At 42.2% G+C, this 17,951-nt stretch overlaps 1 protein-coding gene across 3 annotated transcripts in view; it reads left to right on the top strand.

Annotated features, from left to right (window-relative positions):
- The window catches only part of LOC138215262 (thyroid hormone receptor alpha), a 95,088-nt gene that overhangs the window by 32,110 nt on the left and 45,027 nt on the right, over positions 1 to 17,951 (top strand). For 2 of the 3 annotated variants that reach the window (XR_011179715.1, XM_069177328.1), the window contains exon 3: positions 6,816 to 7,994. The exons of the other annotated variant lie outside the window; for it this stretch is intronic. The gene's annotated coding sequence lies outside the window, so the exon portion shown is untranslated. The remainder of the gene's footprint in view (positions 1 to 6,815; positions 7,995 to 17,951) is intronic. 3 annotated transcript variants of the gene reach the window in all.

Raw genomic sequence — 17,951 nt, 5'->3', positions numbered from 1 at the left:
CACTGAGAAATGTGCTGATTGTTTAGATGTTGTTTGATATTTGGTTGAAGGTGTGTGAAGCATCCATGTTTTAGAATTAGTAGCTTCTCTTCTCTTCCTATTTAAAGCATCATCGACCGTCAATCAGCGTTATTGGCAAAGCAAGTGAGCGTACAAAAGGATTTCTTCAACGTCTTTATGACATGAGTCTGGACAGATGTGTAAACTGGAACTTCACTGGTTGGAGGAGACATTCAACCGCAGCGCCATAATTCATGTCTGTCATCAAATCCTGAACATTTAATGCATCATCAGGTTAGCGTTTGTTTTTCTCCAGAGCGTTGTTGTTGTTGTCTTCTTGTTGAGGTGTATTTACTGACACTTTGCACACTCTAGCTTTCTTCCTCTGAAACGCCTGCAGGAGTTCATGTTTGATGAGAAACGGTGTCAGACCCGTCCTCATAATTAAACGGCAGGAACCATTTGAACTTTCTCTTCTGACACCACTTCCGACATCCGATTCATCAAAGTACTTCCAGGTTCTCCAGTTCCCCTCGGCTCTCCAAAACTTCAGCTACGTTTAGCTCATTATTATTTTTAAACCTGATACCAACTCCAGTTTGATAAGCCTATTTGAGTAGTTGAACTGGGATACAAACTTGGCAGGTAACTGACTTTCACTGTCTTTAATGGTCTTAATTCAACCAATCAGATCCGCAGTTTCTTCTTGCTGCTGTTCCATCTGAACCCCTCGGCGTCTGACGGGACGTCCTCATAGGAAGCTGATTGGTCTGAACCACCACTAGTTCAGACAGAAACCTATAACTTCAAGCTCTTGTCTGATGGATTGTGTGATCTTGTAATCTCACAATTTAGTGTGATTTCATCAATCCAACTTCCTTGCCAGGTAATGCTAATTCTGGTGGAAATGCAAAATGTTGAGGTTTGTTTTTGTTTAAAGAAAATGATTGACATTTCAAACCCTAAATTATGTATAAAAAGCCAACTGTTTGCTCTAACATGTATGAAGTAGTAACCTGTATTTATTGTTTCTTTGAATGATAAAAAACGATTCATAAATTGCTTTTAAACCAACAAAACAAAGCTCATGCTGTCAGTTTGTTGAGCTAACATTATCTGAAACAGCAAACTTAAAGAGGTCAACCAGCAGATAACTCCAAAAACAAAACCTTAAATGCAATTTTTTTTTTTTGGTGCTAAATGCACATCACCCTGCGATAGATTGGCGATCTGTCCAGTGTGTTTGCTGTTAAAGCGTATATAGATAATGGATGGATGGAAAACGTTAATAGCGGTTCGCAAAGTTTTGAATGTGTTCGAGGTTTTTTAAGTTGTAAACACGTCTATGCAGAAGTGTAATGTAGCGTTGCCTCTTTCATTCAGTCAGCAGATTTTTCTCACATCAGTGGAGCCCACTCAAACAAAACTATTTATGAAATTTGGAAAGGATTTTCTGTCCTTATTCTTACTCATTTAATTCAACATAGACAGCATGAGTGGTTTGTAAGTTTGTATAATTTTACATCAAGTCAGGGTCTCAATAGTTGTTATTTTGTAACAGATTTTATTTCAGTCCTGTAAAATCTGAACTCTAATAAGAATCTGACTCTGATCTGTGCAGCTGAACTTTCCTGTGTTTGCAGCCCTCTGCCTTCAGGTTTCTGTTCTCATCTTCGAGGCTTGCTCAGCTTCTTCACAGCAGTAGATTCTATTTGCACGGACTGCTCGAGTGTCATAACCTACATACAATTTTCTCCCTATTGACACAACCTGCAGGTGCACATATCTTTCTATAATTCAAAATCCACAGTGGGTCACAGACTCTGCACTTAACATGGTGCACACCAATGGAATAGTAATCCATGTGCAGTTATATGTACAGTATATTGGAGTTTTTATTAAATTCAGGCTAAATATGAAATATACATCATTTCCTTTTTTTTTTTTGCTTAGAATTGAGAGCACAATTCCACCATGATTTTTTTCCCCAATGTAAATGTTAATGGCTTTCATTTACCTGATACAGATGACAACTAAAACATCCGACGGTGCCTAATAAAGGATGTAAAATAAAAATAAAGATATGAATATTGAGATTAATCAAGGAAACTGCGTAAATTCCAGATTAATCGTATTATTGAAATGCTACTAGTGAGTCTTAAAAAACACAGATGACTTCAAATGTTCACAAACTACAGACTTCGGGTCATTTATCATCATTAATGAACCTGACAGAGAAGATTTTCATCGTAGTTAAACCGCAGAAAAATCATTACAATGTCTGTAGTTTTCCCCGCAGCTTCCCTCGCCGTCCTGCCAGGTGAAATGTAATTCTCAGCGGGCGGGTAGAACTCGGCAGGTAACCTGTCATGATACCTGGACATCAACCCGGGTCAACAGATAGGGAACTCTATTTCAAATTGAATAAATCACTGAATACAAAAACAATCAGCTTTAGTGGCTTGTATTCTCATATTTCAACTTTGAACCAGTAGTTTTCTGAACGTTGTCTTTTTGCTGTGGTTCATACAGACGAAGATGATCAAAATAAGTCAGGTGTGCTGAGTCAGCTTGAATGAGGTGCAGTGAAATGTCAATCTTTGCACTTTGCCCGTGTGGCCCGCTCTGTTCTGTGGCTCTGTCATCCTTTTGGAAGTAATAACAGCCATAATTTGTGAATCAATTTTACAACAGTTTCTGTTATACATGTGAAAAGGATTAAACTTTGTCTACACATTTAGTTTTCACAAAATATTCACGTGGTGCGGCTTTTAAAGGGAGTATTGTTGTCTTCTCAGTAACACCATCTTTTACAGTCGTGGAATTTTTCCTCATCACTCACTCATCATAACTTGACATTTTTATGTAATTTTGTGGGGGTTTTTTAAGTAAAAGGAAGACTCTTTAAGACTGTTAATCTAGTTATTTTAATTTTCTATGTTGATTTTAAAAGCAGCTGTTGTATTCGGGATGAATTTACCAACCCTAAGATTAAATTATATATTATATTATATACAATTTCTGTAACACATGAGGCTTTAGGATGGTGAATGTTTCAAAACCTGCCAAAAATCCAATCTGATCCATTCAGTGAAATAAGTGTAGAGGAGCTGCTTGATCATTTTATTGAAGCTGAGTGGGGAGTCAACAGGAAGTCTCTCTGAGAGGTTATGAACATATTCCATGGGCACAAAATTGTGGAAGTTTGCTTCATGGAGGAAACTTGGAAAACGTACCTATTCGGATGAACGAGGCGCCTTCTTGTCATCCAGTATTCAGTTCTCCTTAATGTGTCCACGTCAGTCAGATTCCTTTGTGAGAGTGAGAACACTGCTTAAATATATAGTTCAACTTATTGATGTATAAATGTGGTTATAACGGGTTAATTATGCTCGTATGTCTTTTCAGTTGTCAACAGTAAGATTATAGTGCTGTATCTTTCTTAAACTGTTTAAAAATACTTACAGTGAGTTGATTTAGTAGCATATTTCCCTGGATTTGTTGGAGTCTCTTTTACCAACTGTCCTGAGATCAGTGAGATATGAACAGCCACATCCACACTGCTGCACCGTACTGCTCAACAGGCTCCACCAGTGTCCCAGGATGGTGCTGCCTGTCTCGATCTGTTTCGCTATAGTTTCATAAGTACCGTCTAATACGTGGCTGTGTGACCACATGCCGCTGCAGCGCCTCACTAACGGGCATACCATCCTAATTTTACAGCCCAGCTAATTATAAAAATGCACATTTTCAAAGCACGGAGAAACATTTCAATTATATTCACAGATTACGCTCTCATCTTCTTCTTTTGCAGCTCGGCTGAGTGTGTAGGCATGGTGGTGGGTGTTTTTTTTTTATAGCCTCCGTATCCACCTACATCTAAAATGGTAGTGGAAGAGTCGATACTTGGCAGCAGGTAGCGATGAGGTCATACAGTATGTGTGTTTTTTTTTTTAAGAGATTGAGTCGGAGCCAAGAGGCCGTGCTTCCACCCTCCGGGTCAGTGTGTCAGCCTCGCTGCTCTACATGTAAATATAGCATCCTGGCAGTCTGTTGAGGCTCGGAGAATAACTTCCCTTTGACCTCATCTCTGAGGTCAAAGGTCACAGAAGGTAAAATAAAGCTGAATATGAGAATGTAGTTACAGTAAATAGTTTTACATTACTGCAGACATGCTTGAACTTTCTCTTCAATATCTAACCGTATTTTCTCAGCATGTTGGCTGCAGTTATTTTGTATATAGCTTTTTGTTAAAAAGACATGAAAAAAACTAAAGCAATATCAACAAAAACAGTCATCTCATATTATATATATATAATGTCTTTTCAACAGCCAAATAGTTTTTCATTTCAGCTGCCAATGCTCTTTTTTTCTGCTTTCACAGCCAGTTTGGCAGTTAACCAGCCATCAGCTCTTTTACTGTCTGATTCATGTACAGTATTGTTGACCACTGATTGCAGCCTGTACTGTACATCTGTCACTGGAACTGGTGGGGGAGGGAAGTCATTTACTTCTTCTTACTGAAAGATGTATATTGTGGAGGATATCTCTTCTCACATGCCTCCTTCTGTCTGCCTTTGTAAGATTCATATCGGTGTCTCTTTCATTTGGTGTTTCCTACTGCTGGTTAATTAGGGCCTTTGCTGAGGTCTCATTTGTTTGCCTGGGAGGCTCCTGTGTATTATGGATATTGAGAATTGGAGTGAGCGGCCTTCTGTTGTTGTTTTTGCCACGAAATAGAAGCGAAGGTCAGAAAAAGCAGTCCAGGCTCAGGGGCTCCCAGAACTAACGCTTCGGATGAGGTGGACGGAAACATTTCTAGCTGGAAATTCAGTCAAACTACCACAGCGGGACACAAAGAGACACACATGGCCACCACAGAGAGACATAAGGCCACCTCAAGGAAATGCAAAAACACCACAGGGATACAAAGCAGCTTCAAAAACACATAGCAACCAAAGAGACACACAGAAAGCACAAAGAGACATAAGACGACCTCAAGGAGATGCAAAAAGACCAAAAGGACACGAAGCAACTACAGAGAGACATAAGATGACCTCAAAATAATGCAAAATGACCACAAAGACACAAAGCAACTATAAAGACACACACAGCGACTAGAGACATAGAAAAAGCTGTTGTTTTGGTGGGAGGGTTCAGGACTATTATCTGTTGTGGAGTCACAAATAAACGCTATATATTACTATTTATTTATGTCCCGTTTCTTGCTGTTCACTCTTCCTGAGTGTTGTTTGAATCGGTGCTCCAGTTACATTTAATCTGTGAGTTTTGTGTGAACGTGTGAAGCGAGAGCTTCGAGTTTAGTAGTAAGTGTGTCTGTTTATCCTGTTAAATGCAGCGTGAAGAGTTCTGTAGTTCTGTCGGGTTTTATATAACATTTATCCCTATAATTATATATACTAATTATAATGGAGGACGAGTCTGGACTCCGGTGGACGTTTGTCTGAAGCATGAAGTGGCTGTGTTTGTTTTTTTTTATGAGAAGGAGTCACAAGAAGTGAGTCTGACGGAAACCCAATCCAGGAGCAGCTTGCACAGATGGAGGAAGATTAACATGGAATGTGTGTGTGTGTGTGTGTGTGCGCGTGTGCGCGCGTGTGTGTGCGCGTGTGCGTGTGTGCGCGTGTGTGTGTGTGTGTGTGTGTGTGTGTGCGCGCGTGTGTGTGCGTGTGTGCGTGCATTGTGTGCCCTGCCAACAATAGATTTTCCACCCAGTAGCTGCTTTGCATACTGAACAAGTCCCGTAGTTTTTGTTATTGGAGGACAAACTCGGTGCATTTGATTGCTGCGAGCGTCGATCACCTCAGCAGAGGAACATTCACATGAAAACATCATTGAATTATGTTTCTTTCTTTTCTCTGATGTAAAAAACAAAAACCGTTCACTCATGAATGTGCAGCCACCGTTTGAAGAGCCGTCGCAGCTCGACAGATGTGCTTAAGTATGATTAAGAGTGTTTTTCTGATCCAGACAGCAATTACCCTTTCCCTGTGAAAGCACCTCGGTGCTCTGCATGTACTTATGGAAATGTGGAGTCAAAACAGGAACACCTGGATACCAACTACAAACTACAAATTGATTCTTTTTAAGCCAACATTTTCATTTTGGATCTTAATGAGGATGAAATGTACTTTATACAAGTGGATTCTACATTCATATACTGTACAATCCAACGGGTGAACATCACAGCTGTTCAACTGACATCTGGACTCAGTACTCAGTGCTCTGCAGTCGGCATTTAACGCACATCTGTGGATTTGTAAATACAGAAAATGCTCCGGCATACAGGGGAAAAAAAAGCATGCACATGCTGTCGAATGTAAGCTGTTGTAATACAAAATGTGTTGGGTATCAATTTGTTATTGTTCTCATAAAAGAAGAATATTCTACTGGTTTGGGTGGAGCTCAGCTATGTGAATAAATGTTAAGTAGATTTCTCAGGGAGGCTCATGGTAGACGCCAGCTCCCCCCGTCCCGAGAGAAGCTCCCCTCTCAGTATTTTCACGAGGTAATGAGGATTTCTAAGGTAAGATCTGTTGGCATCTTCAGCATGATGATTTTTTATTTACCTCCCAGCACCGTCGAAGCTCACAGTGTGTCTGTTCTTTTGTGAGAACTTTGCTGATGCGGATCATTTTTGTTGGCAATGATAACGGATGTGTGTTGCAACTAAAGCAACTAAACTGAAGACGCTCCAGTCCTCGTCTTTGACTCGAGCTTCTATCCAGTCTATCTATACAAATAGAAATGGAAAGGTCTTGCAGGGGTCTAACTGCTGTGTTTCTCTTCCACAGGTGGAGTCCCTGAAGAAACCGGCCTGCTCTTGTTAAGAGGCAGAGCCGAGAATCTTTTTTTTTTTTTTTTGATGGACACCGGCAAACCACCAGCATTTTTTTCCCCAAGAAGATAAAAGCATATCGTAAAGATTGATACAGCACAGTTTTACCTCCCGGCATCTCGCTCCGATCCAGTCACAGAAAACCACTTCTGCTTTCTACCTCCCAGAGAATTAGAAAAGGAAGAAGAGATTTATTATCCCTCAGCAGTTCCTCTTCTTCTCGTCTCCATGCAACATTTTTCCATTTTACCTCAGGGATTTTCTCCCACTACCTACCTCCACCACCGAAGCAGCCAACTCAGTGACTGGAACACGGAGCAGAGACACCGCTGTGACCTCTCGCTGTTGTTACTGTGACAACCTGTATTGCCTCTCAAGCTCTCCTCACTGCAACCGTGACGACCAGCAATGACCTCGGACCTCCGACCACCTCCTAGCTGGACCCTGCTCACTGCCTGTACTGATCCACGCTAGCCTGGACCCAGACTCACCCTTCTCTACAGTTTACCTGGCCGGCAACTATATACCTCAGCAAACACAGCAACTCGACCGACAGTCTGGGAAACAGAAGGGAAGTCTTCAGCAGCTGCATTCACTACACCGGTGCTTTAATCCTCCCAGCAGGTAACACGTGCTCCAATCTGCACGCTGGACAACTTCAACATCTTCCGTTCGCCTCAGAGCCAGAAAACAGCAGCAGCAGCCGCCAGGGAAGGTTTCCAGAGCCGCAGAGCGAGAGACTCAGGAGACCCGCCGCCCGGGAAACTTCACGTCATTTACTCCTCAGCAAAGCCCCGTCACACTAAACCTCATCATCTCAGCAGCAGCGTGAATCACAAATTGCCGGCGGGGTCTTCAGAGATCACAGGAGACACCCAGAAGTTCCCCGCTGCCTCGATGTGACTCTTTACCTCAGGAAGCCTCCGGAGAAGGAAAGCAGTACGAGGAGCTCTTGGGAGCTTCGTCGGCTTTTCATAGTCTGCAGGCGAGAATAAAGAATAAAGAACTTCCTGGCAGATTTAACACCGAATATTAAAAAACCTGGAAAGTAGAAACCGTAACCACGGAGAAGATCAGACTGTGTGACGAGTAAAGGAGGAGAAACAACAGAGCGAGGAAGGAGAAGGATGCAACGGTGAGTTCCTCTTTCTTCTATTTCTCTTTCCTCTGCAGCTCCGGCTGGAAATCCTCCATCGATGACTCCAATCCACAGATCTGGTTTCATTCTTTCTTTTAACTCGAAGAACAGGAAGAGGAGGAGTTTAGTTTTGGTGTTTGTTTTACTAACTGACATTTAAATGACATTTCACCTTATTATACATCAAGAGGAGACAGATGGGAGATTAAGGAGAGACGGAGGGACAGAGGGACAGAGGGACGGAGGAACAGAGAGACAGAGAGACAAAGGGACAGAGACAAAGGGACAGAGGGACAGAGAGACAGAGGGATGGAGGGATGGAGGGATGGAGAGACGGGAAAGGTCATTAACAGAATCCAACTCTCCTCCAGTAAAAGCAACCTCACACACCTCCAACCTCACACACCTCCAACCTCACACACCTCCAACCTCACACACCTCCAACCTCACACACCTCCAACCTCACACACCTCCAACCTCTCACACCTCCAACCTCTCACACCTCCAACCTCACACACCTCCAACCTCACACACCTCCAACCTCACACACCTCCAGCCTCTCACACCTCCAACCTCTCACACCTCCAACCTCTCACACCTCCAGCCTCACACACCTCCAACCTCTCACACCTCCAACCTCACACACCTCCAACCTCACACACCTCCAACCTCACACACCTCCAGCCTCTCACACCTCCAACCTCTCACACCTCCAACCTCACACACCTCCAACCTCACACACCTCCAACCTCACACACCTCCAGCCTCTCACACCTCCAGCCTCTCACACCTCCAGCCTCTCACACCTCCAACCTCTCACACCTCCAACCTCTCACACCTCCAACCTCACACACCTCCAGCCTCTCACACCTCCAACCTCACACACCTCCAACCTCACACACCTCCAACCTCTCACACCTCCAGCCTCACACACCTCCAACCTCACACACCTCCAGCCTCACACACCTCCAACCTCACACACCTCCAGCCTCACACACCTCCAGCCTCACACACCTCCAGCCTCTCACACCTCCAACCTCACACACCTCCAACCTCACACACCTCCAACCTCACACACCTCCAACCTCACACACCTCCAGCCTCACACACCTCCAACCTCACACCTCCAACCTCTCACACCTCCAGCCTCTCACACCTCCAGCCTCTCACACCTCCAGCCTCTCACACCTCCAGCCTCACACAAGACTGTTGATTGAAGCAACTTTGATTAAGTTGGTGCACATGAATGGTTATTTGGAGTCGACTTGACATATATTACAAAAGAAAACATTATCCACCTGTCTTGAATATTTTATCTTGAGGAAAAGACATCATCCACCTGTCCACAACGATGTGGGAACGCTTCAGTATTTCATAAGCAATGTTTAAGTTCTGAGCAGTGAAATTGCCAGTGTGGCTGTGGGGACGGTGATGTTGCCCTGTCAGCCTGTCAGTCGTTCCACCAGTTTGCTCTCTGAGGCATTAAGACTTGCGAACATGATGCATCGGTGACTGGTAGTTCAATGAGTTTTATATTTCAGTGAGATGTCTCAACAGCTGTTGGATTGGATGGTTTGCAGTGAAATTTAATATATTTAAGATCCCCACAGGATGAATTTGAATAACTCTGACCTTTTATCCAGTACAAACATCAAATGAAAACAAATGAAAAGTAATTCCCTTCAGCAATTCATTTGTATGAATTAGCAAATGTTAACATGCAAAATGAAGCTGTTGTAAATAGTAAACTTGCCTGTTGGCTGGTTAGACGTTTTGCAGCTTGTTCGCATCGTCAGTGTGTGCATGTTGACTTTAGCCTGACGGAGAACTCAGCACGGCTGCCGACTCTTCGGCTCTGAACAAGCACGTGCAAATGCAAATTCTTTGAGCTACCCGAGACTGATTTCATGCTTTATCTGTGTGTCACGTGAAAATGAAATCACATGAGACAGCAGAGCCCTTTTTATTTGGGTGGACTTGAAAACAATCGTGCTTCTACAGTTCTTGCTGCAACTTTGTCAGCTTGTCATTTAGACTGGAGTTTCCCATCATGCCTCAGTGACTTCGTTTTAATTCTATACATGATATCTCTCGTGTTTTTTTTTTTCTTTAGCGCATTTGCTTCACATGTTAGTTTACTACTGAGTCTGAAAAACACTGAAAACGCCCATTGAGGATGTTGCTATCGAACTGAGACACATTTTGCACACCGTGTGTTGAGTATCAGTTTATTGCTCACATAAAAGAAGCTGATTCAGCTGGTTTGGGTGGAGCTCAGCTATGTTAACTATGTTAAATGTTACTAAACATGAGTAGCTCTCGGACACTTTCAATTAGTCAAAGAAGCCCTGAAGACATGTGGACATTGAACAAATGACCCTGAACTGGTTTTCCTGATTAGTTATAGAACCAAACTGAATATTTTCCAGATCGGCTGTCGTCGGTGCGGTTTGAGGGCGTCACAACGCCAGATAAAGATGTGCTGTGATGTTAGACTGAACATGAACTGAACTCTGCTGCCACAGCATGCAGAGACGGCCTCTTCCAGCCACCTGCAGCTGCATGTTCTCCTTTTGGCTTCTTACTTTCTGTTCATAGCAGACACAAAGTGAGCTTCATTCACAGTTGTAGAGGATTCCGTTGATTTGCTTGAATTAACTTTATTGGAATTGTCAGCAGCTAAAACCAACCAGGGTTTCAGGACGTTCGGTGTGAACTCGTGTTAAATGATCTGCACAGTGTGAGCAGAGGAGTCAGGTTGTGTTCAGGGAGGGAGGCCAGTTTAAATGTGGAGTGAACACTACTGCTCTGCTTTAGTCTTCTTCACTGGTTTATACTCGTCCTGTATTGTTGGAGTAGAATCACATTAATACTGTGTACCTTTATGTTGCTTTTTAATCTGCTGTCATGTGAAACCCTCATAACTGCTCAGTTATCGGACTGTTGCCTTTACGTTGTAAATCATATGGAAGAAACTGAATATTGGGCTCTCCATCAGCTCTATGTCATGAGGCGATTGTTGAGATCTATGTGTGGAGATGAAGCACAGCGCCGCTCCTGCATGTTAACTCTGTTCTGTGAAACTCGCTGATATAACATGAGGGTTTATGATGTCGGCGCTCGCTGCTCTCATTTTAGCAACGCGGCAAAGAGACGAAAAACATGCAATGGATGAGCAGAGAGTCATGGAGAGATAACGATGAGGGAGAGGGGGGAGGTGGAGAAGGAGGAGAGAAAATGATGTGGGAGGGAGAACAGAAGGAGACAAAGATGGATGATGGAGAAGCAGGCTCCCCTCCCCTCCCCTCCCCTCCCTCAGTCACATACATGTTACCGTCCATCATTTATAGTCTCCTCACATCTTAACGCCCTTACTTGTTCCCACCTTCTGCTTCCTGTTGCCATGGCAATGCACAGCCTTCCCCCGACCACCTGTAGCTCAGATGCGCAGTGATGTGCAGAGCGCAGAGCCGCAGTCACCCAATCAGATCGGCAGGTTGTGGCGGTCGATGCACCGGGGGTGGAGAGGGGGAGGAGGCAGTTGTACTCAGAGAGCGCTCACCTACTTCGACCAATCAGACGTCTCGGGGAAGTGTGTCGGTCACATACATCTCTAAGTGGCACAGTTGTTCTGCTGCCGCATTAAAGGGCACACAAGGCCAACAGAGGCTGGATCTCATTATCTGTGTGTGTGTGTGTGTGTGTGTGTGCGTGTGTGTGTGTGTGTGTGTGTGTGTGTGTGTGTGTGTGTGTGTGAGTACATGAATGTAATGATGTGTAATTGTTTATTGTTACATTCAGTTAGCAGTTGTAATAATTTGACATTTTAATGCGTTGTTAATTGGGATCAACCAAAACTAAAACAAACACATTAAAGTGTTTTCACAGCCTGGAAACATGAAGATGAAAACAGAAAGTCAGAGTACGACTTCCTCCATCTGTAAAAAAGACAAAACTTTCCTATAACTATTGGTTATCTTCACATAAAAATATAAATTAGGGCTCCACTATCCAATATTTTCTATATTGATAAATCTCATAGTCCTTCAGTAAAATATCAGAAAGAAATGTCCCTATTGTTACGGCTGACGTCTTCATATGTCTTGTTTTGTCTGAGCAACAACCCAGAACCCAGAAATCCTCATTTACTGTCGTAGAGCACGAAGAAAGCAGCAGATCTTCACATTCAGACCAGTGAGACCGTTATATCCTAAACAATGGAGATGGTATCAAAATTGCTTTTGATGACAGAAATATAATTTTAGAAAGGGGAGATAGTGTTGTTCCAACATACAGCTCTTGAAACCACAAAGTGAAATGTTTATATTTCTGTGGATCAATCGATTGAGATTCAGTTTGTTGTCCATGAAGTTTTCAGAAGTGATACTGGGCTGACTCTTTTTTTATTTGGTAAAAACCCTTCTTCATTTTCTATTTCCTAAAATAAGCTACTTGCCTCTTGACTTTACCTCCACACTTAAACTTGACATTTATGGAAATGATTTTATTTCCTCTCTTACTGGTTCCTCTTGATTTAAAGATAGCAGCTTTTATACAGCATGAAGCTACAACCATCAGCAGGCCAACTTAGCAGAGAAACCAGGAAATTAGTGCCAGTTAGGAAGTAGTTATGGACTAAAATGCCACGTGGTTTTACCTTTTTTTTTGTAGTGATTAAAGAAATGAACTTTAGAGGTGGTGCGAGGTGGACAAAGCCTAGCTGGCTGTATCCCCTGTTTCCATTCTCTATGTTTAACTGAGCTTCCTGACGGATCATATTAAGCAGAGACATGAGAAGGATATCCGTCCTCTCAAGTGTCTGCAAGAAATAAACTATTCCTGTCACACAAGTTAAATTCAGTGTACTAACATGCTCAGAACGTCTCTGTTGAAACATACATGACATCTCTGGTGTTAAGATCCTCTGCAGGACTACAGCGGACAGCTTTTATGCACCGCATCACTCCATCAGTGGACCGATGCTGCAGCAGCTGTCTGATTGTTTCTGCAGCAATAATTGATTCACTCCCACATAAGCATTCATGAAAATTGTAACATGAAATAAGATATAAAAATAACGTTAATCCAAACAATAACAATGTATGACTAATATTTGACAAAACTTTTGACCAATGACAATTTCCAACTCATCTCTAGTCTCAATCGAAGCCGTGCAAGTAGAGACACACACGGCAACCGATAGATGACGTCAATCTATCCCAGCATTCATCAGCCAAATCAAATCACTGCCTCGTTGAACAGCTGACTGACGGGAGCAGCTGTGATTACAGGGAACACACCTCCATCATTTCCACTTCAACTGAGGCTCATTCAGACTTTGGAAATAATTCACCAGTGAATAAAATGTCATCACACCTGTGTGATAACGACTCCGTGTGGAAACGCTAGTGATCTTCAGATGTTTAGGTATATACGAATATGACGTAGATGTCTGGAGAGAACAGGTCTGAAATGTTGAAATAAAAAAGCACCCTGGGCGAATTATTCGGGTCAGTAATGTTTAAGCTTTGAAGTTTTGCTACGTAGCGTTCGATGTGTCTGGAAATGTTCAGCAAGCGGCATCCATCAGTGATGTCATCAACCATCAGTAATGTCATCATCCATCAGTGAGGTCATCGTTGGTTTGTGAACGTTATGAATCCTCCAGTTCAGATTCTGTCCGTCACCATCTTTGCTAGTTCGGAGCGGTTTGGAGCAGGAAGTGACCATATTTGGACGAGCTGGGGGAGGAGCCAGCGGTGGATCTGACCGATCTGATTGGAAACCTGACGTTGAGGAAACAATGTCACATTGACACCTGAAGAAAAAAAAAATTAAAGTAACGACACATGCGCTCATAATTTAGATTGTAAATGTTCACACCCACACAATCAGTCTTCATATTTCTGTCTGTAAAGGTCACAGTATAAAGTTAAATGTCACGCAACAAGGACACGCTGTGAAGGTGTCTGTTTCGATATCACTGAAATATCTAATGTTTGGGTTTACATTGAATATGGCCTCTTTTCTTCTTTGAAATCTAACACACAGCAGCCACACAGAGTACTCATGATTACAATTTTCTGTTCGGAGCTACAGGCTGTTAAAGACAACAAGATTATACATCAGCATGTTTCATCTATCCATTACCTACACCCGCTTTGTCCTGAACCAGGTCACAGGGGGGAGGAGCCTATCACATCGAAGGAAGGGAAGGGGGGGGGGGGGCTCCCTGGACAGGTCGCCAGTCCATCACAGAAAGACAGACACATTCACACCTTTGAGAAAAATGTAAAATCAATTACACCTGGCATTAACATTAACAAGGTGGTCTGGGACTGAAATCCGTGGACCTTTTTCCAAGGAGCCCGTTGAGCTTCTAAATAAAAAGAGCACGCAAAGACATCCAGGAGCACACTGAAAAATGTTCAACTAGTTTATGAATAATAAATGTGGATATACATTTTTATACTGCATGCACATGTGTGTTTTGAGCTTCCTCTCCTTGTGTGCAATTAAAATAATGTTGTTCCCGCCTTAATAATGTTAATGAAACAGCCTTTAAAAAGAATTACGGTTTTATTCCGTTTAGAAAGATATTCTTTTGCTTAATTTGTTAGATTTTTTTTTTTGCTGAGGAAAAAAACAACAGGCGATCCCTGGTGTCTGAAGCTATTTTAGTAACACAACACTGAATAAGACTGAAGTCACTGAATATTTTTGTAGGTTTCAGTGTTGCACTTTGTAGACAGTCCCTAAAAGTCTCCAGTCGCGCTCAGAAACCTGTTTTCCGCTCAGCTCTGAGGACGGTTCGGACCCATGAAACGTAGTTCGTGTTTAACGTTTTGGTGTTTGATGACAGGAGGTTCAAAACTGCTCATATCTTTCCAACTTGAGCAAAGTTGTGTTTCCTTGTCCTCCTATCAAATGTGTGCGTCTGCTGCAACGTTGCTATTCGACTGATTTCACTTTGGTGAATAATAATCCAACAACCTGATCACCTTAGCTGCTGTGGTTGAGCTTGTGGTTGACTCGGTGCTCGTTGTTCCAGTATGAAGGTATTTATGTGTCTTATTATGCAAGCAACAAAAAAAAAAAACCGCTTTGGAAGCAAAGATTTTAATTCTGTGACCAAAACTAACAAAACTGTAAAAGCAAATTTGTTTGCAATGCAAATAATAATATTCTCAATTTATATATTTTTGCATACAAACTTGATTTTAGATTGCAGTGTGAGAAATTTGCGAGTTGTTTTTGCTTGCATAATAAAGACACAAAATTACCTTGATGTTACTTATGCTCTCATTATCAGAGCAAAGTTTCATCAATATCAGCGCAGAGTTTCTGGTTTCTGTGCCTGCTGGATTAATTCAGTAATCTGAGCCTGAATTGATGTGATCCGGTCACACCTGACGGTTCAGGTTGTGAAATACAAACTTGGGTGTTCAGACATTTACAAATGTGAAATATAACGTATGCAAATAAACGGCACATTAAAATGAGGCTAGAAAGAGCGAAGCTTTTATTTTGTTAAAGGCCTGTCGCTTCGACTCCTCTTCCTGAAAACTACTCGTGTTTGTTTCGTTGTTTTGTATAACTGATGTATTTATTCTGATCCTTAATGGTCACTTGAGACGTTTGTAGAGATGCGTTCTGCCTCGTGAACAGATGTAGCTTGTGATCGAATCAGCCAGGACGCATGTTAAAGGCAAGTCTGAACAGGCCCATCGATATCAGTACCAGCGTGCATGTAGGCCAGCAGGTAATCAAAGAACAGCAATATTTTGCAGAATCAATTTCATGTATTTACTGCAGCAGTTGACTGTTCACCGAACCCACAGCTATCGTCCTGGAGGAGGCACATTTACAACACGTCAGTGATCTCGGAGGAAAATGACTTTGTCAGCAGAAATGTCGACGATCACTGGCAGATCTTATGGGCTGCAGCCTGCTAGCTCACTCAGCTAGTTGGACAGAGCTGCTCATGTTAGCCTTCAGAATATAGGACTGACTTTATTTTTTATGTAAACTATAATTTTATGTAAACTAATGAAGCATGTGCTTGCTTTAGAAGCAGCATTACGTCCCGTTGTCCGGGGCAGATCTGTCCAGCGCTGCATTGGACCAACGCTCAGCTGTTCCACAGGCCGGGTCGACCCTTCAGAGGTGCCCAATAGATTTAAAACATCCCAGTCAGTGAAATCACTGGTCCTCTGGTCCTGTCTGTAGATTTCTCTAGTAGCACATGTGCTCGCTGTATATTAGGTTCTGTTTTACATCCTTCAGATTAAACTCTTGTCTATTCTTCTAAATTATGACAAACATCCTCCACAAACTTTTAATTTGAAAAGCTGGGTTATACATCACAATTAACACCAAGTCTTAATTTGGTTTTGTCGCAGTTTCTCTTCAGTCTTAATTTAACTGCACAGATTTAAGTCTTTTCACGTCAGAACAATCTTTGGGGGAAAAAATCCCTGTAAACTATGACAACCTGAGAATGTAAAGAAATATATGTAAATTTAGGTTTTGAATTTCAAGCACAAAATTTATTCCAGCAAAAAGAAATCAGCCAGGTTACAATGACCTCATATTCATTTTTTTCTGTTTCATATATATTTCATGGAGATGTATAAAAGTAACGCGTAAAATAGACTTAAAGTTACAATCCTATTTATTTTAATTTATGGTTTGAAGCACGAGAGTTTTATTTCATGAAGACTTTTACATCTAATGGAAAAAAAAACAATCATCTCTTTTTATTTGGGATGTTATGTACATGTATAAAAAAACAACACTTTGAAGACAACTCAACACCTGCGGTGAGGGACGCTTCCTTCGTGAGGTCAAAGGTCACTCCCTCCCACTGTTAAGCTGTTTATTTACATCCTTGCACTTGATGCCGAGAGCTCTCCACAGCTGCTGACATGACCTGATGCAGGGTTACCCTCCGTAGTGGAAGGCTGGTGGGAGGGATGGTGGGAAACAGGCAGAGCTGCACAGGCAGGACTGGTTTCATCGAGTCTGGAGCACTTTCACTCTCCATCTCTTCACTTTTCTTAGAATTAAAGTAAGTGACGAGTTGCTCGTCGAAGCACGTGTTTTTTTAACGCAGAGGGAGACGCTGGCAAAACCTTCAATTTGGGACAGTTTATTCTTTTTTAAGTGTTTTTCTGCTCAGGTCAATTCATTCATTGTCAGCACCTTTCAAGGCTCGTTCTCTCTTTTTCCATCTATCTATCACGATACTTCATATTTGCTTCTGTTTTACTCTGTGAAATCGTATTTATAGCTTTCAGTGTCTCCTTCTTGCCAGACATTTAAAGTTTAGATGTCTTCTAAGAAGTGTGAGGCTACAACGGTTGTCCTCTTTGTTATTTACAGTTGCGTTGCCTCAGTCAGTGGAGAACGCTGTTTTCCTGTTTGCAGCTGTTCTCACTGATGTTGACCACAAGACTAACGTGCAGGTTGGAAGTTTTCACGAAACATATATTTAATATTTCTTGGACTGGATCCCTAAGTTAATGCTTCATTTTGTATTTTACATGAGACGGGCAGAAATCCAAATAGAAAGTGTTCATTTTGAGCAGTCAGTCGGTGTCAGTCAGGACCATGTCAGACGGATATCGGCGATGTCAGCGAGACGTCATGTTTAGGTGCAGTACGTTTTCAGTCTGAATGGTTTTCTACCAATAAATGGGGAAACATATTATTAAAGTGAGCAGAAGAGACAAGCAAAGGTTAAAAACAAGCTTACTTCCTCTTTCCACCGGCAGGCAGAGTGAAGCAGGGTTCACATTCAGGTTTCATCCAGTTTTATTTCTCAGCTCTAAAACGATAACGTTTTCAGACACAATGACTTAAGCTGCTAATATCAAATATTAGATTGGATGGCTGAGAAAGGTTTTACAGGTTCTATATAAGTACGGGATTAGATGAGGAAGGGGAGGTCAG

This window comes from Embiotoca jacksoni, unplaced genomic scaffold (assembly GCF_022577435.1).
Source record: "Embiotoca jacksoni isolate LCO1_2020_lvr unplaced genomic scaffold, fEmbJac1.0.p SCAF_71, whole genome shotgun sequence".
In the NCBI taxonomy this organism is placed as follows: domain Eukaryota; kingdom Metazoa; phylum Chordata; class Actinopteri; family Embiotocidae; genus Embiotoca; species Embiotoca jacksoni.
The sequence above is the reverse complement of the archived record's forward strand: the minus strand, read 5'-3'. Positions and strand labels throughout refer to the sequence as shown.